Genomic DNA, 25,026 nt, shown 5'->3' with positions numbered 1-25,026 from the left:
AGTTTTCATTACACATTAGGAAATCAGGTACCTGAGAAATAAAGCTCTAGTGATAGAGGTTAGGACAGATATGTAAAATCAAACTGAACCGCAGACACTCTGTGTATTGGAATTGTCTTTCTGCAACAATGAAAATGGCCAAATTGTTTAAATCAATGTTTTTTTTTGAATATGTATTATGAGTTTCATACTCTATGGGCAAAGCAGGAAGTACAAAATGAACAAAGTCAAGACGTCTGCTAATAAGGCTCTTACAGGGGCACAAAGGAGACAGATGTAACTCATATCCATGATAGCATGGGGCATACAGGTGGGATGGCTCTCCTGGTGACATTTGCTTCAAGCTCCTTTTTCTACTATTTCAACTTATGGACCATCTTGGGGTTTTACATATGTTGTCTCTATTCCACACCAGATAATCCAGACATAGTATCTATGTGATTTTCACAAAATTAACCCCAAAACATAATGTCTTTGCGCACATTGCCAAATATATTAATGGGTTAAGGTGACAGCAGTGCTAAAAGAAAATAATTGAATATTAGATACACCAGCGTTTTAAAAATCCCTTGGCTGTTTCTATCAACTTTGCTTCAGTTTCCAACCTCTTGCCTTCCCTTCAGTTTCTTGCTTATTTGCTCTACCTTTCTCTACTTTTACTCCTTTCTCAAAGCCAAAAAAAAAAAAAAAAAAATGCAAGGCATTCCCACCTTCTTCTTATTTTGTCTTTTCTTCCAGACTCTTCTCAGGAGCCCTCTTTTCACATTCATTAGGATATTTTCTTAAACACATACAGTTACCTACCTGCACTAAGTGAAATTCAGGCACCAGCTGTTAGGGTAGTTGTTTTTTATCTGGTTACATCTTCATAAGCAGAACCAAGTGCCAAACCACTGATAATCAAATGTGAGATTTCAGAACTGAGAGGCCAGAAGGATAGGTGGGACATTATTCTAGTTTGGAAAGCAGAGATCGCCTAAAAAAAGAGGGAAAAAAAAGGCTTGGAGGAGGAAATTTACATGATCAGGAAAGTAAAGAAACCAAAGAGCATAATGGGTTTAAAGACGGGGCAGAATAAAGCTGAGAACCAAATTTGCATATCAATTTGAAATAATCATGTTTTATTTTTCATCAATTAATAGTTACTTAGTACTAGTAATAGTAGTAACAATCAAAAAGTTATAATGAAACAAATAGTGATATTTACTACATAATAGGCGCTGAGCTAGTTTCTAGAGTTACAGAGGTAAAGGAAGTACCATATTTCCTTGGCCCTTAGATGCATGTTATCCCCAAATTTTTAATATTTCTGAAATCAGAATTAATTTTAACTTTTCAGCTCTATCTTTTTTTCCCTAAACAAATGTTATTAAATAATGAGCCCTTAAGCTCATGGAAATACAGTAATTCCTCAGTTCAAGAGGCTTGCTTGCAGTCTAGAGGATGTATCACTGAAGACGACTGAGGAAAAAATAATATAATAAATGAGTTAAGGAAAATGCATCTGAAAGTGACAGTTTAAGATGAGTGGGGGTTGGTGGCAGGGAGCCGAAGAGGCTTAGACAGATGTGACGTGTGAGCAGCTCGGCCCAGGGTTGTGATATAGCACAGGAAAGGCAGGAATGGACGTAATGTATAGACATGTTAATTCAAAGTATGAATAAGTAAGTCGATATCAATTTTTGGAAAATTTGAACAAAACTTGAGAAATTGGTCAAAGGTATTGCTAAGTCTTCAAATATGACTGACCAGGAGGATGACAGTTCACTGAAAACGGCAGAGAATTCAGATTCGGCACATGCAGCATTGAGTTTTGCTTAGACATATTGAATAACCAGATGGAACAACACAATAAGTAGTTGAAAATATATTAGGGAGCAAAGATTAAGAAATAAAAAATGTAAAGTCGATGGTTGTTTGTCGAAGTTTTCACTTTGTATTATTCTAATGTGTAAATGAAGTTCTAGAAAATCGTTATTAATTTCCTTTCCTAATATTCAAAATGATGTTTCTGGTATACTGCCCAACTGGAGAAGATGTCTTTTTCCCAACTAAAGAAAAAAAAAAAAAATCACACTTTCCCACAGTAAGACTACATTATAAATAAACTTTAAATTATTTAAAATAAAATTATTATTATTTATTTTATTACTAATATTTTAACTAATACATAATTTATTTAAATATTATTTATTTGTTTAAATTATTATTATTATTATTCACTGGACACCTCTAAGTGCCAGGCACAGGATAGGTGTTTTAGGATAGAATCGTGAACCAAATCTTTGCCAAACCCACTGAGTGAGACTTAGGAAAAGTAAGAGGGATTTTAATAGGAGGATTTTACATGTCAAAACCAAGGGGGCTAACCATGGGTCGTTTGTAACCATAAACTCAGGCAGTTCCATTAGCCTGGCAACAGCAAGCTGTCAGAGAGGGGTTTCTTTATAAGTATATTAGGATGGTACAAAAACCATCTTCACTCTGTAATGATCAACATAAACAATTTTACTAGGAAGTCCATCTCAAAGGAGAATACAGTTTAGCAGATGGAACCAAGCTAACCAAGCTTAACAATTCAAGTGCTAACGTGAAAAGTTTTCTGAATGAAGAGAGGCAAACCTTTCTCCATCACTTGGCCCTACTTTCTAACCTAATTATAATACTTTGGCTTTGAATTTTTCTGGAAGCCTACACTGTACATATTGGTGTACAAATTCCACCATTCTCCATATACATATACCCATTAGATTAATCTTTTCAGGAATTATAGCACCAAGGATTTTAGTGAGACTGAGCTGAATAAGTCCCAGAGAAAAGGCATGAATCAACTCCTTGGTATGGGATTCATGTCTCCTGACCATTTCCTTTCTATGCCCACCCCAGTTTGGGGTTGTCATATAATGTTCTTTCCCTGACATTGATTTATCCAAATTATTGTTTGGCAAGGCCACAAGGTTTTATGTCACTGAGACAAAAAGAATTGTAATATTGGAGATAGGACACAGGTTTTATGTCACTAAGACAAAAGCAATTGCAATATTGGGAATAATCCATCCTTGAGAATGCAAATAATAAGACTGAATGTTAATTTACAGGGAACATAAAAATCATTACATCCTTTTTCACTGGAGTTCTTTTGTTGATCATCTAGGGAGAAAATCTTCTATTTCGTGTTCTTATGAAAAGGACAATGGGTTTATATATCTTTAATGGTTTTAATTTGAAACAAAATGTGAAAAGTGTCTTATGGTGTATAAAAATCTAGTTGTAGGATTTCCAGTTTATTATATAAAAGTGATAATCACATGATTTAGGGACTAAGTGATTTCTAACTCTCATGGTCGGTCTCTGAAAGAGGAGAGACAAACACCTAGCTCTGATAAATGCTGTCCATTATAATATTTCATTCTTATTAATAAAAATGCTGATAATACTCAGGCATTAATTTAAGCACTTTACATATGTTAAAACAGTTAATCCTTGCAATAAACCTTCATAGTAGGTACATTATAGTTATCCCATCTTATAGACGAAGAGACAAAGTTTCTTCAAGTAACTTGCCCAAGGTCGTACAATGAGCAAGTGTCAGAGGGAGGCTTTGAAAACCAGACCACCTAGCATCAGACACCACACATTTACCCACACTGCTGGACAGCCTCTCTACTCTAGTGATACTTTTTCTGCCGCTATGACTGCCTCCGTAATTCACTGTATCCATGAGTTACCACGCTCTGCTTCTTCAAGTCAATACATCACTCCATTGGTACTTAATCAAGGATGCTCAGGTGTGCTGCTTCCCCTTTGACCATGATTATCATAAATGGGTCTTAATGCCACCCAAACAAGAAGGTCTCTGTATTGGTTCGTTTGGGCTGCCCTAACAAAATACCACAGACTGAGTGGCTTCAACAACAGAAATTTATTTTCTCCCAGTTCTGGAAGCTAGAAGTCCAAGATCAAGGGACCATTAGGGTTGGTTTCTGATGAGGGCTTTCTGGCTTGTAGATGGCTGCCTTCTTGCTATGGTCTTTCTTTTGTGCGGGCACAGAGAGAAAGAGAGCTCTGATATCTCTTCCTCATATAGGATTAGGGCTTCAGTCTTATCGAATTAGGGCCCCACTCTTATGATCTCGTTTTTCCTTAATTACCTCCTTAGAGTCCCTATTTCCAAATATAGTCACATGAGGGGTTAAGTCTTCAACATATGAATTTGGAAAGGGGAAGAACACAATTCAGTTCATAAGAGCTTCCTTCTACCAAATATTATTTCTTGAAAGAAATGAAATCCCTCTATTTCAGGCGCTCCTCCTGGCCTACCCTTCAACACCATTTTCATCATTTATATCCTCTATGTGTTACTCCCAAATTCCAAGTTGTTCACCTGTTGGAATAATATAGTCAAAGGACTGTGTAAAGGGTTTTCGTGTGCTTCAGTGTTTCCAAAGCACAATGCATCTGTGCACACACACAGAATACACACGCTCAGACACATATATATCCATAACTTCAAAATGGAGCCCACTCACTTTAATATTCAAATAAAATGATTCTGAGCTCCCATCCCACTTCTTGCAAGAAAGTCCCTTTTCTCTTCTCAGGGTCTTCCTTCTTGTGATAGCACCAAGGGATGGATTACTTTGCAATTTAAGAAGTCAAGTAACTTGGTTACTATCATCTGAAGGAGAGAAATCAGAAATTATTATCAGATAACTGACGAGTTTCACTGTTTTCCACCATTGCTGTCGGAACACAGGTGATTTAGAAATAGATTCTCCATGTTTGGTGTAAAAGAAGTCTCTCTTGAGTATTATGGAAAAAAACTAATGCTAATAGGTTGTGACTCTCAATGTTTCAACAATTTAGTTCCCAAAGCTCTTTTAACTAGTACTCACAGATATCTTCCTTACTGCTAATCTATACTCCAAAGAGGTCTCCACTATAAAGGCCCAGCACCACCTGCTCTCTCTCCACCTCAATAACCTAACTCTGAAAGTGGAGAAATTCCCTCTTTTGTGTTCCAATACCCATCTAATTTCCTGTCTCAGAATGAGTGACATTTATATCCTGACAGAACCCTATCTTATTAGATCCAGTCCTACTATGGGTAGGAGAAACAGCTGTTATTATTCATCATACTTAAGAAATAAGAAAACCTGAGGTCAAGGAAGTTAAATAACTTGTGACTCAGGTCACAGCACTAGTAAGGGACAGCCTAGCCTCAGTCTCAGGATTTCTGACACCCCACTGCTCTCTTTACCAACTTCATGTTCTCTCTCTCCCTTCATTGTGGGGTCCTGCTGTCAGTCGATCCTTCTGATAAATACTGCCTTTTCTCAACAAAATCTTTCTCTTTTTTTCCTTGATATCATCTGACTATTCCCAATGATACTTACTAGTTTATCAAATGCCCCTCTGTTACATCTACTGCATTAACAAACCATCCCTCTATAAGCACTGTTAATCTTGTTAATATAAATGATCAAATTGGAAATTTCAAGCAAAAATAAAAATAAACTTCTAATAAAGTAAAATTAACCAGCAAGCTAACATGACTGCAAAACACCCCACATTTGACATCATTGTTATGTGAGATCATAAAACAGTCCTCGGGCCAATGTTTCCCAAAGGTCTAGGTCTACATCGTACTACACAGTATCATCTACCCAAGCACTGATCTTTCTGCCTGTGGAAAGAGAAGATTCTGCATGCCACAATTTTTACCAGGGAAAGAGACTTCCCAGAATCTCCTGTGGGCAGTATTAAATGCTTCTGCCTATTTCTGCACTATGCTGCCTCTGACTCAAAGGTCTGTTATCAACCCTAAGGAGACTCTTACATTCCCTGCAGTTACAATGACCATCTTTTCCAGACTCTAACCAAGAGCTTTTATGATTTCTAAACTTTTAGGCCAAAAAGTCTTACACATATAAACACTAGACACCTTTTGAAAAGAACCCTAGATAATTCGGCTAGAAATAGTTTTTTTTCTTAAACATTCTGAGTACAAGCAAGTTGGTCAACATTATAATTTACTCTTAGTAATGACTTATAAAAAATAAATGGATATCTTCAGTGTTTGGCATCTTGTTTATTGTAAATTATGGTGAATTTGCCCTCCTTTACTCATTTTTGTCTGCTTTTCAGAATACAGCAGGAGTGGGAAGTAGTGGGGTTCTCACTTTTTTGTTTTATAATTTCTAATTGACTTTCAGAAAATTATTCCTGCTTTAAACTGTTTATAGTAGTGGAAAGTTGGAACATTAGTGTCCAAAGAGCCATATTATATGCATGCAATAAGTGTTTGTTTAATGTTGGAATAATCTAAGTACACACCTGACCAAAGGCCTCCACTGTTACCTACTCTGGAGTCCTGTGGGTCCTTCCACAACTGTTTCTATGTTCTTATTTTAATTTTATTTTAATTTAGTCCACAAAATAATATGATGGTACACATACTGTTTGGTAATTTTCCATAATTAAGTAGCCCACGAATCATTGGGTTAAAATATTTTCATCATGATTTTATAGATGAAAAAATTGGAGGCTCAGAGAAGTTAAGTTACTTAATACCTGTTTGACTTTTAGCAGCTCAACTCCTGTCATTGTTTCCAGTGTTCAAAAGTTAATACTATTTCCATATTACCTTTTTACATGACTTGTTTGTTGCTGAAGTGGTGGTATTCACTGAACTATTCCAATCTTCTGTGTTCCTTTTAGATCCTTGTGTGGTGCCTAGCTAAAATTAAAATATAATTCAGACTTTGAAACATTTCTCTTCAACCCTATAAGGTCAACTAATCCAAGTAAAAATTAATCTATTACCTAATTTAATTCAACTTAATTGCATGCAACAATTATTAGTGAATATTTAATATATACTTAACTCTTAGGTACTGTTACTGTAATGTGAGCATTATTAATACCATGTTTTAAAAACTGAGACAATATAACTGAAGCTAGATTATGTAGACAATTAATATACCTTAGAAAGACTAATAACAGCATGAGAATATTTTTAACTTTTCTGTGAAATATCAGATCCCATTAACTCGGAATTTGGGAATATTCAATCCTAAAATTGACCAATATTCTATGTGTAACATCTATGAAAAAAAAAGGTTTGCCAAGCAAATTAATGTTAACAAAAATCCAAGAAAAGCGGCAGCCTCTTGAGAAAGTTGTCTGTAAGCAAGCACATAGTAGTATCATTTTCAAACAACTACTAGTCGAAGACTTTGGACTTATTGATGTGTCTGAGGAATTTTGTGGGTTCTATTGTTAGCCACCTGTTTGCTGAATCTTCATAAAAGAATAACATTATGTTCATTTCAAAAGAGTCTATATCAAAACCTTTTAAACTCTTTCTCCTTTGCTTTCCTCTCCTCCCCTCTGATCCTCTACCCATTTGCCAATAGTATAAAATTAGGAGATTTTTACCATATTTATTTAACAAGCACCTTACTCCATAAATGAATGATCCTTGGTCTACTTAGCAAATGCATTTTGAGAATGACTTATTCTATGACGTCATGGAGTTATGCTGGGGAGAGTGGGTGAGACTCACAGAAAGTTAATTTTAACTTTAAGAGAAACTTTTTCATTGTCAGAGCAGTCCACAAATAGAATCAACAGCAGCAGTAGAAACAAGTTTTCCCTTATGGGAGGTATTCAAGCACTACGTGGGGAGGTTGAAAGGAGAATTGAAACTTCTGGGAAGTGTTGAACTACATGATTCTTAAAGCCAAGAATGTACAATGTTGATGAGGATAATGACATGAGTGTGAGGAGGAGAGAAAGGAGGAGAAATTGGGGGAACAACAAATAACTTTATAATTCTTATTTATAAGTAACTATACTCTGGGTTGAATGTGATTCCCAAGAATAGTGATGTTGTTCAGTGATGTAGCGGTATTGAACTGGAATCAAACTTTGCTACCTTCAAATAATTCTACTAAAGAAATTTGTTTGCTTTTAATAAATAAGGGGTTTTATTGCCCTAATTTCTATAATGTTGATGTATGCATATGCTTCGGAGCTAGGCAAATGTAGATACAGATCATTGCTATGTGATCTTAGGCAAGTTAATTTAACATTTATGGTCTCAGTTTCTTCACCTACAAAATGGACATAATAATAACTGCACTGACACCATAGTGTTACTATGATCATTAAATGAGATGCATTTAGCACAGAGCCTGGTACACAGCATGTTAAACACTTAGCACTGTGTCTGGCACATAGAAAACACTCCATTAGTGATGTCTATTATTAAAATATCTTAAGTTAATAAAAAACTAACTGCCACACCTGGATTTCCCCAGGAGGCCATTGCTTTCTAATCTTCATCTTCTTCAGGTGGGGGGTGGAATTCCAATAATGAAACCATAGCTTCATGTGGGATTTTTTTACTGAACCATAGCTTCATGTGGGATTTTAATGGATATTTCCACTGAAGGATAAATTATTTTTATATGATGCTGTATAGATTCACCAAAGGATGACTCACTCTTCTCTTCTAGATTTACCTGCTGGTCACTGATTGGTTTTCAAAGGATTTATTAACTTTTTCATTTTAAAAAAATACAAAATCATATTTTCTTATGAGCAATCTCCATATGACATTAAATCAAAAACAGAATTCTCATAAACTCCAAACTTTTGCATTCCTAGACAGCAAAGAAGGATGGTCAATGTAGTGTGGGATTTCAGAACATTTACATCTGTAATCAAAAAGGTTTTAGAAAAAAATAATCACAGGATAAAGTGTCATTCATTCTGATTGTACAGAAATATTTCAAATTCCCCTTTCCTCTTTTTCTATGCATTTGCTGGTGTTTGTGTTTCAGGCAACAGTTTTTCTCATCTCAGTCATTATAATAGATGTATACACACACATTCAAGGGTTCACAACTGGACAAGTGTGAGCACCATCAATGTCAATTAGTTCATTCCACCTTGCTGGAGATGGGGAATGATTGATTTTCAGGCTTAATATATTTTCTTCATAGAGGTTTGACATATATTGGTGGAATAACCAATTTTAATAAAGTACAGAGGCAAGAATACCAAATATCCCCTGCATGCCTCTCATTCACCAGAAGACACCTTCCTTTGCATATCCCTTATTCACAACTAATTTTTAGCCTGGGTCATCTTTTCTCATTCCTACAAATCCGAAAGGTCCATAGACATTTCCTATAAGAGTTCATCCTGAGTAATTATTGCCTGTGATTCAGCCCCCAGGAGTCTAATTCAAGCCTGGGTGTGTAGCTAAATTTTTCAATAAGTGAGAATTTCTAATGAGGAAACCTTGTAGTAGCAAGCCCGCCATTGCTATCTGCAGCTCTTACTTTGAAACAGCGAAGGACAAATGTTGTCTTTCATCCCATGCAAAATCAGCCTTGAATATTTGCAAGACTAGAGGGACAGGCTCCACTTTTATAGAAATGATTCACATATTTCTGTCATCTTGGGCATGCATGTTACTCATCTGACTTTCTTGGAGCCATTTCCCGAAATTAGCTAATTCATAAATACAGACATATCCAGATCAGGATTTTCTTTTTCTTCAATTTTTGAACTTTATTTTTTTATACAGCAGGTTCTTATTTATTTATTTATTTATTTATTTTTATTTTTTGGCTGTGTTGGGTCTTCGTTTCTATGCGAGGGCTTTCTCCAGTTGCGGCAAGCGGGGGCCACTCTTCATCGCGGTGCGCGGGCCTTTCACTGTCGCGGCCTCTCCCGTTGCAGGGCACAGGCTCCAGACGCGCAGGCTCAGCAGCTGTGGCTCACGGGCCTAGTCGCTCCGCGGCACGCGGGATCTTCCCAGACCAGGGCCCGAACCCGCGTCCCCTGCATCGGCAGGCAGACTCTCAACCACTGCACCATCAGGGAAGCCCCATACAGCAGGTTCTTATTAGTCATCAATTTTATACACATCAGTGTATACATGTCAATCCCAATCGCCCAATTCAGCACACCACCATCCCCACCCCACCGAGGTTTTCCCCCCTTGGTGTCCATACGTTTGTTCTCTACATCTGTATCTCAACTTCTGCCCTGCAAACCCGTTCATCTGTACCATTTTTCTAGGTTCCACATATCTGCATTAATATACGTTATTTGTTTTTCTCTTTCTGACTTACTTCACTCTGTATGACAGTCTCTAGATCCATCCACGTCTCAACAAATGACCCAGTTTCGTTCCTTTTTATGGCTAAGTAGTATTCCATTGTATATATGTACCACAACTTCTTTATCCATTCGTCTGTTGATGGGCATTTAGGTTGCTTCCATGACCTGGCTATTGTAAATAGTGCTGCAATGAACATTGGGGTGCATGTATCTTTTTGAATTATGGTTTTCTCTGGGTATATGCCCAGTAGTGGGATTGCTGGGTCACATGGTAATTCTATTTTTAGAATTACCATATGACCCAGTAAGGAACCTCCATACTGTCCTCCATAGAGGCTGTATCAATTTACATTCCCACCAACAGTGCAAGACAGTTCGGTTTTCTCCACACCCTCTCCAGAATTTGTTGTTTGTAGATTTTCTCATGATGCCCATTCTGACTGGTGTGAGGTGATACCTCAGTGTAGTTTGGATTTGCATTTCTCTAATAATAAGTGATGTTGAGCAGCTTTTCATGTGCTTCTTGGCCATCTGTAGGTCTTCTTTGGAGAAATGTCTATTTAGGTCTTCTGCCCATTTTTGGATTGGGTTGTTTGTTTTTTTAATATTGAGCTGCATGAGCTGTTTAAATATTTTGGAGATTAATCCTTTGTCCGTTGATTCATTTGCAAATATTTTCTCCCATTCTGAGGGTTGTCTTTTCGTCTTGTTTATGGTTTCCTTTGCTGTGCAAAAGCTTTTAAGTTTCATTAGGTCCCATTTGTTTGGTTTTGTTTTTATTTCCCTTACTCTAGGAGGTGGATCAAAAAAGATCTTGCTGTGATTTATGTCAAAGGGTGTTCTTCCTATGTTTTCCTCTAAGAGTTTTATAGTGTCCGGTCTTACATTTAGGTCTCTAATCCATTTTGAGTTTATTTTTGTGTATGGTGTTAGGGAGTGTTCTAATTTCATTCTTTTACATGTAGCTGTACAGTTTTCCCAGCACCACTTATTGAAGAGGCTGTCTTTTCTCCATTGTATACCCTTGCCTCCTTTGTCATAGATTAGTTGACCATAGGTGCGTGGGTTTATCTCTGGGCTTTCTATCCTGTTCCTTTGATCTATATTTCTGTTTTTGTGCCAGTACCATACTGTCTTGATTACTGTAGCTTTGTAGTATAGTCTGAAGTCAGGGAGTCTGATTCCTCCAGCTCCGTTTTTTTCCCTCAAGACTGCTTTGGCTATTCGGGTTCTTTTGTGTCTCCATACAAACTTTAAGATTTTTTGTTCTAGTTCTGTAAAAAACGCCATCGGTCATTTGATAGGGATTGCATTGAATCTGTAGATTGCTTTGAATAGTATAGTCATTTTCACAATATTGATTCTTCCAGTCCAAGAACATGGTATATCTCTCCATCTGTGTATATCATCTTTAATTTCTTTCATCAGTGTCTTATTGTTTTCTGCATACACGTCTTTTGTCTCCCTAGGTATTTTATTCTTTTTGTTGCAGTGGTAAATGGGAGTGTGTCCTTAATTTCTCGTTCAGATTTTTCCTCATTAGTGTATAGGAGTGCAAGAGATTTCTGTGCATTAATTTTGTATCCTGCAACTTTACCAAATTCATTGATTAGCTCTAGTAGTTTTATGGTGGCATCTTTAGGATACTCTATGTATAGTATCATGTCATCTGCAAACAGTGACAGTTTTACTTCTTCTTTTCCAATTTGTATTCCTTTTATTTCTTTTTCTTCTCTGATTGCCATGGCTAGGACTTCCAAAACTATGTTGAATAATAGTGGTGAGAGTGGACATCCTTGTCTTGTTCCTGATCTTAGAGGAAATGCTTTCAGTTTTTCACCATTGAGAATGATGTTTGCTGTGGGTTTGTCGTATATGGCCTTTATTATGTTGAGGTAGGTTCCCTCTATGCCCACTTTCTGGAAAGTTTTTATCATAAATCAGTGTTGAACTTTGTCAAAAACTTTTTCTGCATCTATTGAGATGATCATATGGTTTTTCTTCTTCAATTTGTTAATATGGTGTATCACATTCATTGATTTGCATATATTGAAGAATCCTTGCATACCTGGGATAAATCCCACTTGATCATGTTGTGTGACCCTTTTAATGTGTTGTTGGATTCTGTTTGCTAGTATTTTGTTAAGGATTTTTGCCTCTATATTCATCAGTGATATTGATTTGTAATTTTCTTTTTTTGTAGTATCTTTGTCTAGTTTTGGTATCAGGGTGATGGTGGCCTCATAGAATGAGTTTGGGAGTGTTCCTTCCTCTGCAATTTTTTGGAAAAGGTTGAGAAGGAGGGTGTTAGCTCTTCTCTAAATGTTTGATAGAATTTACCTGTGAAGCCATCTGGTCCTGGACTTTTGTTTGTTGGAAGATTTTAAATCACAGTTTCAATTTCATTACTTGTGATTGGTCTGTTCGTATTTTCTATTTCTTCCTGGTTCAGTACTGGAAGGTTATACCTTTCTAAGAATTTGTCCATTTCTTCCAGGTTGTCCATGTTATTGGCATAGAGTTGCTTGTAGTAGTCTCTTAGGATGCTTTGTATTTCTGCAGTGTCTGCTGTAACTTCTCCTTTTTCATTTCTGATTTTATTGATTTGAGTCCTCTCCCTCTTTTTCTTGATGAGTCTGGTTAATGGTTTATTAATCTTGTTTATCTTCTCAAAGAACCAGCTTTTAGTTTTATTGATCTTTGCTATTGTTTTCTTTGTTTCTATTTCATTTATTTCTGCTCTTATCTTTATCATTTCTTTCCTTCTACTGACTTTGGGTTTTGTTTGTTCTTCTTTCTCTAGTTCCTTTAGGTGTACGGTTAGATTGTTTATTTGTGATTTTTCTTGTTTCTTGAGGTAGGATTGTATTGCTATAAACTTCCCTCTTAGAACTGCTTTTGCTGCATCCCATAGGTTTTGGATCATCGTGTTTTCATTGTCATTTGTCTCTAGGTTTTTTTTGATTTCCTCTTTGATTTCTTCAGTGTCTCTTGGTTATTTAGTAACGTATTGTTTAGCCTCCATGTGTTTGTGTTTTTTACGTTTTTTTCACTGTAATTGATTTCTAATCTCATAGCGTTGTGGTCAGAAAAGATGCTTGATATGATTTCAATTTTCTTAAACTTACTGAGGCTTGATTTGTGACCAAGATGTGATCTATCCTGGAGAATGTTCCATGTGCACTTGAAAAGAAAGTGTAATCTGCTATTTTTGGATGGAATGTCCTATAAATATCAATTAACTCTATCTGGTCTATTGTGTCATTTAAAGCCTGTGGTTCCTTATTAATTTTCTGTTTGGATGATCTGTCCATTGGTGTAAGTGAGGTGTTAAATTCGCCCACTATTTTTGTGTTACTGTCGATTTCCTCTTGTATAGCTGTTAGCAGTTGCCTTATGTATTGAGGTGCTCCGATGTTGGGTGCATATATATTTATAATTGTTATATCTTCTTCTTGGATTGATCCCTTGATCATTATGTAGTGTCCCTCCTTGTCTCTTGTAACATTCTTTATTTTAAAGTCTATTTTATCTGATATGAGTATTGCTACTCCAGCTTTCTTTTGATTTCCATTTGCATGGAATATCTTTTCCCATCTCCTCACTTTCAGTCTGTATGTGTCTCTAGGTCTGAAGTGGTCTCTTGTAGGCAGTATATATATGGGTCTTGTTTTTGTATCCATTCAGCAAGCCTGTGTCTTTTGGTTGGAGCATTTAATCCATTCACATTTAAGGTAATTATTGATATGTATGTTCCTATGACCATCTTCTTAATTGTTTTGGGTTTGTTTTTGTAGGTCCTTTTCTTCTCTTGTGTTCCCACTTAGAGAAGTTCCTTTAGCATTTGTTGTAGAGCTGGTTTGGTGGTGCTGAATACTCTTAGCTTTTGCTTGTCTGTAAAGCTTTTGATTTCTCCATCGAATCTGAATGAGATCCTTGCAGGGTAGAGTAATCTTGGTTGTAAGTTCTTCCCTTTCATCACTTGAAGTATATCATGCCACTCCCTTCTGGCTTGTAGAGTTTCTGCTGAGAAATCAGCTGTTAACCTTATGGTAGTTCCCTTGTATGTTATTTGTCGTTTTTCCCTTGCTGCTTTCAATAATTTTTCTTTGTCTTTAATTTTTGTCAATTTGATTACTATGTGTCTCGGCATGTTTCTCCTTGGGTTTACCCTGCCTGGGATTCTCTGCACTTCCTGGACTTGGGTGACTATTTCCTTTCCCACGTTAAGGAAGTTTTCAACTATAATCTCTGCAAATATTTTCTAGGGTCCTTTCTTTCTCTCTTCTCCTTCTGGGACCCCTATAATGCGAATGCTGTTGTGTTTAATGTTGTCCCAGAGGTCTCTTAGGCTGTCTTCATTTCTTTTCATTCTTTTTTCTTTATTCTGTTCCACGGCAGTGAATTCCACCTTTCTGTCTTCCAGGTCACTTATCTGTTCTTCTGCCTCAGTTATTCTGCTATTGATTCCTTCTAGTGTAGTTTTCATTTCAGTTATTGTATTGTTCATCTCTGTTTGTTTGTTCTTTGATTCTTCTAGGTCTTTGTTAAACATTTCTTTCATCTTCTCGATCTTTGCCTCCATTCTTTTTCCGAGGTCCTGGATCATCTTCACTATCATTATTCTGAATTCTTTTTCTGGAAGGTTGCCTATCTCCACTTCATATAGTTGTTTTTCTGGGGTTTTATCTTGCTCCTTCATCTGGTACATAGCCTATGCCTTTTCATCTTGTCTATCTTTCTGTGAATGTGGTTTTTGTTCCACAGGCTGCAGGATTGTAGTTCTTCCTGCTTCTGCTGTCTGCCCTCTGTTGGATGAGGCTATCTATGAGGCTTGTGCAAGTTTCCTGATGGGAGGGACTGGTGGTGGGTAAAGCTGGCTGTTGCTCTGGTGGGCAGAGATCAGTGAAACTTAAATCCACTTGTCTGTTGATGGGTGGGGCTGAGTTTCCTCCCTGTTGGTTGTTTGGCCTGAGGCGACCCAACACTGGAGCCTACCCGGCTCTTTGGTGGGGCTAATGGCAGACTCTGGAAAGGCTTACGCCAAGGAGTACTTCCCAGAACTTCTGCTGCCAGTGTCCTTGTCCCCATGGTGAGCCACAGCCACTCCCTGCCTCTGCAGGAGACCCTCCACCACTAGCAGGTAGGTCTGGTTCAGTCTCCCCTGGGTTCACTGCTCCTTCCCCTGGGTCCCGATATGCACACTGCTTTGTGTGTGGCCTCCAAGAGTGGAGTCTCTTTTTCCCCCAGTCCTGTCGAAGTCCTGCAATCAAATCCCACTAGCCTTCAAAGTCTGATTCTCTAGGAATTCCTCCTCCCGTTGCCAGACCTCCAGGTTGGGAAGCCTGACGTGGGGCTGAGAACCGTCACTCCAGTGGGTGGAATTCCATGGTATAAGTGTTCTCCAGTTTGTGAGTCACCCACCCAGCAGTTATGGGATTTGATTTTATTGTGATTGCGCCCTTTCTACCGTCTCATTGTGGCTTCTCCTTTGTCTTTGGATGTGGGGTATCTTTTTTGGTGAGTTCCAGTGTCTTCCTATTGATGATTGTTCAGCAGTTAGTTGTGATTCTGGTGCTCTCGCAAGAGGGAGTGAACACATGTCCTTCTACTCCACCATCTTGAACCAATCTATTTGTGTCCTTATTTATTATTTTCTTCCTATGCTTGCTTTGGGGTTATCTTACAATTCTTTTTCTAATTTCTTAAGATAGGAAGTTATATTATTATTATTTTTTTTAATATAAATTTATTTATTTTATTTATTTATTTTTGGCTGTGTTGGGTCTTCCTCACTGTGCGCGGGCTTTCTCTAGTTGCGGCGAGCAGGAGCTACTCTTTTTTGCAGTGCGCAGGCTTTTCATTGTGGTGGCCTCTCTTGTTGTGGAGCACGGGCTCTAGGTGCGTGGGCTTCAGTAGTTGCGGCATGCAGGCTCAGTAGTTATGGCTCGCAGGCTCTAGAGCACAGGCTCAGTAGTTGTGGCGCACGGGCTCAGCTGCTCCACAGCATGTGGGATCTTCCCGGACCAGGGCTCGAACCCATGTCCCCTGCATTGGCAGGCGGATTCTCAACCACTGCGCCACCAGGGAAGTCCCAGGACGTTATATTATTGATTTGAGACTTTTCTTCTTTTCTAAGGTATTCAGTGCTACAAATTTCCTCTCAGCACTGCTTTAACTAGATCTCACAAATTTATATATGCTGTATTTTAATTTTCATGAAACTCAATGTATTTTTAAAATTTCTTTGAGATTTAGCAGCATGGCAAATGCTAGGCTGCCAGGGTTGCTTGGTTCACCAATAATGATTTAGACAAGAAATAAAATTATATAAAACATACTGACAATTATATTTTCAAAATAGTATTATGCTTTCCTTAAAAATTGGTCTATTTTCTGTAATTATTTGTATACAAATTATCAAAGTAAAAATGGGTATTATAAAATGTATAAGCTGTTGACCCATATTAATTTCACTATTTGACTTATTTTACCTACCAAAACATTAGTTTTTTTATATGAAAAAAATATGAAACTTTGTTTCATGTAGTTCAACCTAATAATTCTTATAATGTGATGCATACAGTCCTTCTTTAATCATTGCCTCTCAATATCCCATTTCAGGATTCAGGATAACAAAGAGAGAGAAAAAAATGTGTGATGTAGATCAGAGTCAGCAGCATGACTCAGAACCAGCTGAGGTCATAGGTCCCCTAAGTCTCCCAGATAAGAGAGTAAATTCTTGAGAGCTAATTGAAAGAGAAAGATGAAGCCTTGACTGGCTAACTCAAGTTTTTTCTAGAGTGTCCAAGAGGTCAAGGTATCAGAATGAGAAGACAATGCCGAAGATGAGGTCTCAGGTAAAGGCTGCTTGCTCCATTTTGAGTTACAGGTGACAATCTAGTATGTCCTAAAGAGGGTAATGTACAGAATTAGCTAGATAGAAATCTGTCTCTGTGACTTACAGTGTGACATTAGGTAAGTTTGCATTTTTTTAACCTTGTCTATAAAGCAGGGATCATAATGCCTAACTCGTAGTGTTGTTGCAGAGATCTAACTAGATAACATATGTTGAGTGCCTGGCACAGATTAAGGGCAAAGCATATGTGAGTTCCCTTCTTCATCAGTGTCTAAGGAAGTCATGCTCTGGAAAACCCTAAAGTTAGAAAAGTGGTATATGTCACTGGTTCAAGCATGAACTTTTGAACCACGGTGCCTGTTTTCAGATCTCATTACCATGTGACTGTTGGAAAATTATACAACCTCTCCATGCCTTGGTTTTCTTTCTATGAATGATGTAACCATACTGCATACCTCCTCAGGTTGTTGAGGAGATTAAATGAGCCAATATATGTAATGTGTTTAGTACACTCCCTGGCACGTAGCAAGCACTATATAAGTGCCATTTTATTAGTAGTTTGAGAAATTAATTGGGGTAGAAGAAAATTCATTTTGAAAGGAAACATGAATTCCAGAGGCAGAGGGGAAAGGAAGAGGAGGAGGAAGTGGGGGGAGGAGAAGGAGAAGTAAGAGGAAGGGAGTAGAGGGAAAGGAGGAAGAGAAGAGAGAAAAAAAGGAGAGAAGAGAAGGGGAGGGGAGGAAGAGGAGAGGAGAGGAGATAAGAGGAAGAAATACATATATTTAAAATACTCCCTTTATTTTCCTAAGAAGTTGGGAGGGATAGTTTTAACACTGTGCCAGACAGGGTGTTTTCTACATGAAATGTCTCTGGTAATGAAATACAGAGTATTTTTGTTTGTTTTTGAAGAAAAAATGCAGGTAATGAGGACAAGTCCAGAGAAAAAGACTTTCACAATTAATGAATGAGAATGTAGATAAAATAGCAAATGGAGAGGAAAAACTGCTATGCAGCTACATCACAGACACTGTGGATTCCATTTCAGAGAAGGGAAGTTGTGAGTGACAGATAATCACTTCATTTACTTCTTAGGTCTCTGGAGATAGTTCTTGATGTGAGAGTATCTTTGAGGAGTTCCTTAGTGATTTTTCCGCTTGATGGATTGACATCTTCATAGCACTTTGCGAAAATTGGTTTTGCTTTATCTCCTAAATGCATAACCTTTCGGTTTTCTTTTTAATAATTGTTTGCAACTAGCTTGTATGACAGCACTGAACACAAATACCACTGATGATGATGAATGGATGGAGGAATGCAGGTTGCATTGTACTGAAAGGGTAACACATTATGTCTATGTAATTGCTTCATCTCCCTTGGGATAGACAAAGTTCAAAGAAATGTGAACATAGATGACTCACAGATACGTTCTTTGGGGTTATCCCGAATTCATTTCTCTAATTACATTAACCTTTTCTCCCTTCCTCAGTTATCACATGTGCACTCACTGTACAGGGCATCTTGACAGGGTATTCAGCCACTTAACTTTACTACTTTTATTTATTGCAGCATTTTCTCAAAGACAAAGCACTTAAACACACTGAAGTGGCTGGAAAACATCCATTTGAAATTGGGCTCTCAATATTTTTGCAAAACATATGATAAGGAATTTAGGAGTTTCATTTTAAGTGTTATTCTTTCAAATGTAATGGTAATATTGTTCATTATTATATGCTTAATATGAGTTTTAAAAAGCTTTCCTAATTTGATGTTTTCCAGTTAACAATTGTGTGGAAAGCTGGTTTTTGGCTAAAAACTACGTTTGAAAAGCCAGATTCCTAAAACAGCTTTGTGGGAACAGTATTCCAATTAACATTATTTTCCCACAAATGAGATGTTCAACAAATGGTCATCCAGACACTTCTTGAACCTTCCATTGCCTAGGAGCCCACTGCTTAATAAGGCAGCCCTGACTATTGCAGAAGACTTTGAATATTTAGATGATTCCTTTTGGTCTTGAGCTGAGATATTAACCATACCATAGACCATACCTCTTCCTTGTGAATATTCTTGGAATATCTGAAAACTGCTATTATATGCCCTCTTTGACAAGCTTCTGTCTCATTTCATATCGAGTGGTCACTGGATCAAACATCATTTTGGCTAATATGCAAGACATCTTGAGTCTGATAATATTGCCTGTGAACTCTGACACCAGATAGATGAAATATTCCAGCATAATCTACATAATCAGAGTAGTTAGAATACAGTGGAACACTTACCTCCGTTCTGCTGAATCATGTTGTTCTTTACCAGAGGGCTGGGGTTGTGATAACCTTTTTAGAAGCAGCTTATTCCCATTCAAATCCAGCTTATGACCAACTAAAAACCCTTGTCCTTTTTCATATAAACTATTATAAAATCAGTCCTTTCCTTACCTACTGTATTCTGTTGTTTGTTTTAGCAAATCTAAAATATCCATTCTATTGGCTTAACTATTACACCATGATGAGGGCATCAAAACAGAATGACTAAGAGCATGTACTTTACAGCCAGTCTACTTGGATTCAAACCTTAACTCTATCCTTTCCTTGCCAAGTGGCCTTGGGCAAGTGACTTGAAGTTCCCCATCTATGAAATATGAATTCAATGAGCTAATGTGTGTAAAGTATGTAGAAGAATGGATATAGTAAGCACTAGACAAGGGTTTGCAGCTATTATTTTATATTCAGCTGTTTCTCCCAGCATTGTATCATCTGTAGACTAGAATACTGTGATTTCTATTCATTAATCCAAGTCATTGATAAAAATGCAAATAGGATAGCAGTAAGGACAGACCCACAGAATTCCCCTCAGATTTCCTTTTAAGTTTGAGTTCTAAGGGTAGAGGAGACATTTGCCTAGCTTTCTGTCTAGAATGTTGGAAGAGGCAGTTTCACAGAATTATGGAGAAGGCTATAGAGATAGCAGCACAGCAGATCTATCTGTGAGAGGGCCAAGAATAATCCTCCTCAACTTCCCAAGTCTTCCATGACCTAAATTAGTATAGAGAGCAGTCGAAAGTTTCCATGGGCTCTGAGTAGAATGTGGGCTTTAGGTGAGCATGCACTAGAGATAAAGCAAGATGATGTGCCTTTCCAGCGTTCTTCAGTGTGAACGAGGGGTGGATATCAGAAAGATACAGGGTGGATAGTCCACCACTAAAATTAGGATTTAGCTGTGTCTTTGTAGATTGTAAAGGCAGGGGCAGAACTCAAGCTGGGTTGGTGCCTACAGACCATCCAATTGCCAATGGCATCAAATCAGAAGAGTTAACTCTAGAGCAAAAGGCTAGTAAGGAGCACTGTAGATCAAGACCTAAAAGCAGATAGCTCCCTGCCCAGTGATGCCTTGAGGCAGTTGCCTCATAGACATTCCTGATTACATTTCTTGTATACATGACTTTTTCTGAACCATTGTGAAACCATAAATGCATACACTGCATAATTAAAGACCCCCCCATGCACACTCCCTAAGTTTCCCACCAGCACCTCTTTTTATGTGATAGTGCTGCTTCATCCCATTACCACTATAAAAGGGTTCAAGGGCATTCCTTGTATTAAAGTGAAAAGCACAAATTATTTAACCACTGTAGATGAGGTAAAGTACACAAATACATCATTATCCAGTTACACTGAAATGGCTTTAACCATGAAACAATTCATTTAAACATTCCCTATGATACTTCTCCTTTTAACGTGATATAAGCCACTGGCTCTCAACTTTGGGGGTCACTATATCCATTCAAATATGCTTGTTTAAAAGTAACAGAAAACCCTATGCAAGTTCATTTACATAACATTTATCAGTCACAGGAGGGGAAGTCCAGATGGAGGTCAGGCTTCAGGACATGGTTGAACCAAGAGCTCAACAATGTCATGAGGACTCCAGTTCTTTCCATCTCTCTGCTCTTCGATCCACAGTCTCAGACTCATCCTTTCATAGTTGTAGGCTGGTTTCCAGGCTGGGCCACATGCTTCCTCAGACTGTGCCTTTAGTTGAAGGGCAGTTTTTCTCTCTCAAGAGTTAGGAAAAACGCTCAGCGATGGGTACATCAAGTTTATTTTTCTATTCTCTCTAATTTAAACCAATTATTGCAAAGAGGCACACGGTTATCCTTAGGTCAAGCACACCTCCCTAGAGCAGATATTATTTCCCAAAACTATATCGCTGCTACACAGTGGGGAGCCATAGAATGAGGGAGTTAACTACCAGGACTGCTCTTGTTGAATCTGAGGAACACAATGGAGCCTGTTTCCAGAAAACACAAATATATACCAAAGTTTTCACACAATTTCAGGGGGTTCGCAGGAGCTCCTGAAGCACACTTAACACCTCCTCTAAGAGTCCATAGACCTCAAGGTTATAAACTTCTCATCTAAACACTGAACCTGGGGTGCAGTCATTCTAACATTACGCCTTTCTTCTCTCTCTAGGGCCAGAAATTGCCACAGTTCTCCATTTTATCTTCAGAGAAGCGAGGGCATCATGTATATGCCAGGATGCTCTTTGGTCTTAACGTGATATATGAAATCAACTCCTCCAGGAGTGCCAGCTTCATTCTTTCTCCTTCCTTCATTCTGTGCTTTTCTTCACCTCTCCACACACTCCATAGACCCCCATGCATGGAGGTCCATCCAGTTTTCAGATCACATTTATCCTTCCTTTCTCTTTGCCTTAAATTCTTTCTTAAATATTATTTCCTTAGTACCTACATTCTGCATCAAAATATCCCACATTCTAAAGTACAAATTTATTAAGCAGTTACTGTGGAGCAGGCATGCTAGTAGGCATTTTGTGTACATTAAGTTGTAAAATCTTGACAACTTCATAGAAGAAGTATTATTTGCTTTGTTCTAAGGTGAGGAAGTCTCTGTACAGAGAGGTTAGTTAGCAAGGGGCAGAGCTGGGATTTGAACCCAGATTTTCATTTGACTCTAGGTCATGTGCTCTTTCCGCAGCATCGCCACATTCCTAGACTTTCTATGCTCCCCTTATGCCTGTCTCAACCTCAGTTCTGGGCATGACAAAAAAGACACCAAATTTCCAAAGAAGTCTTTGCTAAATACCTCTTAGCATGTTAAATATTTCAGGTCTCACATTTATATAAAGCCATGAATATATCAGGTTTTGATCCAGAGCTCATCCTTCAATTCGTAACTGCTGTGTGGGGAATTTTATCCTAGTTTCATAACTGATGCTCTCAAAAAAGGGACTTTTTTTCACCAATCACAAAATTTCAATTTCTTCTTTTTCTCTACTTCTTCTCAGAAGGTCTTAGTTTGACCTGGTAATCTGAAATATTTGGCATGTGACTTTTGAGCAAAAAAAACACAATTGTTTTCTTCCCTCTTTTTAGCCCTAACTCTCTGAAACTCTCCTTTAGTTTTCCTAATCTTATTCATGGAGACCAATCGTCCTCTCCACATTCCAGTCAGGGGAGTGGATTCACAGACAGAAACAATCTTTCTAAAATGCTGTGATTATGAAGAGAGACAGAGCTCTCCTTTCAAAGCCCCTTGCTTGAAGTAACCATAATCACACTGCGGTTCTGTGATGTTGATAACCAAATCAAATACCCTCGTCTCCTTGAGTCAGAAAAAATATCTTGCTATTTATGATGTATATAAATAACAGCTACAAAATTGAATATGACACACATGCATGTAAGGATAAAAGAGAAAACTGAAGCTTGGGTATCTTTACAGTCCTGAGACTAGGTTGATTGAATGACAATGTAAGACAAAAGGAGACTTTGTAGGTAGATAGTAAAAGGACTGGGGTAATATCAAAAGTATTTAGTAACTGGTATGGTACAGGCCCCTATCAGAGCAGATGCAAACCTTAGGCCTCGTACTGGCCCTAGAGGGCCTCCAGCCATGCCAAGGCCATCCTGTTTAGATGCTGGAGAGTGGGAGGGGTAGGGAGCGGTCTGGAGAGTCCTGGGGGAAGTGCCATAATAGTGAGGGTGCACTGGCTACTTATTTACTGAATAGAAATATCCCATACATAGCTTCTACCCTCAAAGGTGTGAACCTGCTGCACATCAGCCTGGAGAAAGAGAAAGGTAGGTGATCAGATACCCGAGAGTACCCAGGACAGTCCAGTTTGTACTTGTTATTCCAGTGTCATTATCAATAGCTCCTTCTCAGAGAATCATGTTTGGTCTTTGTGTCCTTGTATTAGGATGACCATATGATATATTTTAAAGTGTCCTCGATTGGACAGTATATGATACAGTCACCCTAATAAAAGGACACAAAGACAAATTATGGTTCTCTTTGAAGCAAAAAGTCACAGGCAGGAGAAGACCTTGGCATCCGAACAGAGAAAAAAATGGTAACAGAGAAAATATCCCTACTAATCGCCCAGCAAAGACTGTGGGTATATGAATGTCAGTTTTCAAGGTAATCTAGGGACTCAAGGACACAGCCAAAGACAGCCCAGGATAACAGGGCTGCCAACAGATCCCACTGCCAAAGCTCCAGGAAAAGTAAGAGCTGGAGGAAAGGCAAAATACACAGGGAAACTTGGCAAGAGACTCCTTCAGCTACAATAAGTAAAACAAAAGACAACCCAAAGAATGGCTTGGGCTGCTTTGTATGGCCTTGGAGGCTGTGCACCACCCAGCGACAAGGGTGCCATCCCACAGACTACGATGCGAACGCCACTCTCTAGAGTTGAACATACACAATCTACATGTGGCAGCCTCAAGAGTAGCATTATTCCAGCTTCTCTGTGCCCAGAGAGAATATAATTTTTGATATGCACACTTTTAATTAATTACATTTCTTTTCTGAAATCCCTACAGTCTGTTCAATCATTCATATGGTTTATTCAGGTTATGTGCCAAGAAGTCCATGGTATTCATTACTTGGCAACCTTGAAGAAAGGTAATCTCTCCATCCCACCATCAAGGAACAAAGTATATCATAGACTGCATTTAAAAACTAAGGAAGGGGCTTCCCTGGTGGCGCAGTGTTTAAGAATCCGCCTGCCAATGTAGAGGACACAGGTTCGATCCCTGGTCCGGGAAGATCCCACATGCCGCGGAGCGTCTAAGCCCCTGCACCACAACTACGGAGCCTGTGCTCTAGAGCCTGCGAGCCACAACTACTGAGCCTGCGTGCTGCAACTACTGAAGCCCGTGTGCCTGGAACCCCTGTTCTGCAATAAGAGAAGCCACTGCAATGAGAAGCCCGCGCACCGCAGTGAGGAGTAGCCCTCACTCACCACAACTAGAGAAAGCCCGTGTGCAGCAACGAACGTGCAACGCAGCCAAAAATAAAGCTAAATTTAAAAAAAACCAAATTAAATAAAAAAACAAATAAGATAAAGTGGTGAAAAAAGATTCATTAGGGATTCTCCCACACTGTGGGAAAATTCACAAAACACATTCTTATCAGTTCACAGGCCCTATCACTGCCTTCGTATAATATTCTTTTGCTTGACAAGGAGTGCAATTAAAGACCATCACATGTTATATGGTGGGCAAGGATAGTCAAGGAGATTGCATTTATTATAATCCTGATATCGTTAAAACAGGCATCTTTCAAATCATCACGGAAAATAAATATAGTACTAGTATATTCCAAACTCTCTCACAGACAGTGGGTACAAATGAGGAATTCATTTACATTAATACCCACAAATTACAATGTCTTCAAGTTCCTCCTTTTGTTGCTAGAACTAAATGGAGAAATAAAATTTTCTTTGACAAAAGGGTCAGGGGTGGCTGAATTAAAATGTAAATGAGGGATCTTAATGATCTAAAATGATATTTTGACAGTTGTCAGGAGCTGGAAAAAAAACAGTATAGTTTGTATGGTAGCTAGTAATTCTTAAGATCATACTTTGCATGTTCCCACCTTCATGCCTTTGTCTACACCATTCTCTTCTGTGATCATGTCCTAACCTTTCAACCCACTGAAATCCTGTTAATCTTCAAGGCCTCTTCTCTGAAGTTTTCCAGATTCCTCCAACAAAATGCA

This window comes from Eubalaena glacialis, chromosome 6 (genome assembly GCF_028564815.1).
Source record: "Eubalaena glacialis isolate mEubGla1 chromosome 6, mEubGla1.1.hap2.+ XY, whole genome shotgun sequence".
NCBI lineage: Eukaryota > Metazoa > Chordata > Mammalia > Artiodactyla > Balaenidae > Eubalaena > Eubalaena glacialis.
The sequence above is the reverse complement of the archived record's forward strand: the minus strand, read 5'-3'. Positions refer to the sequence as shown.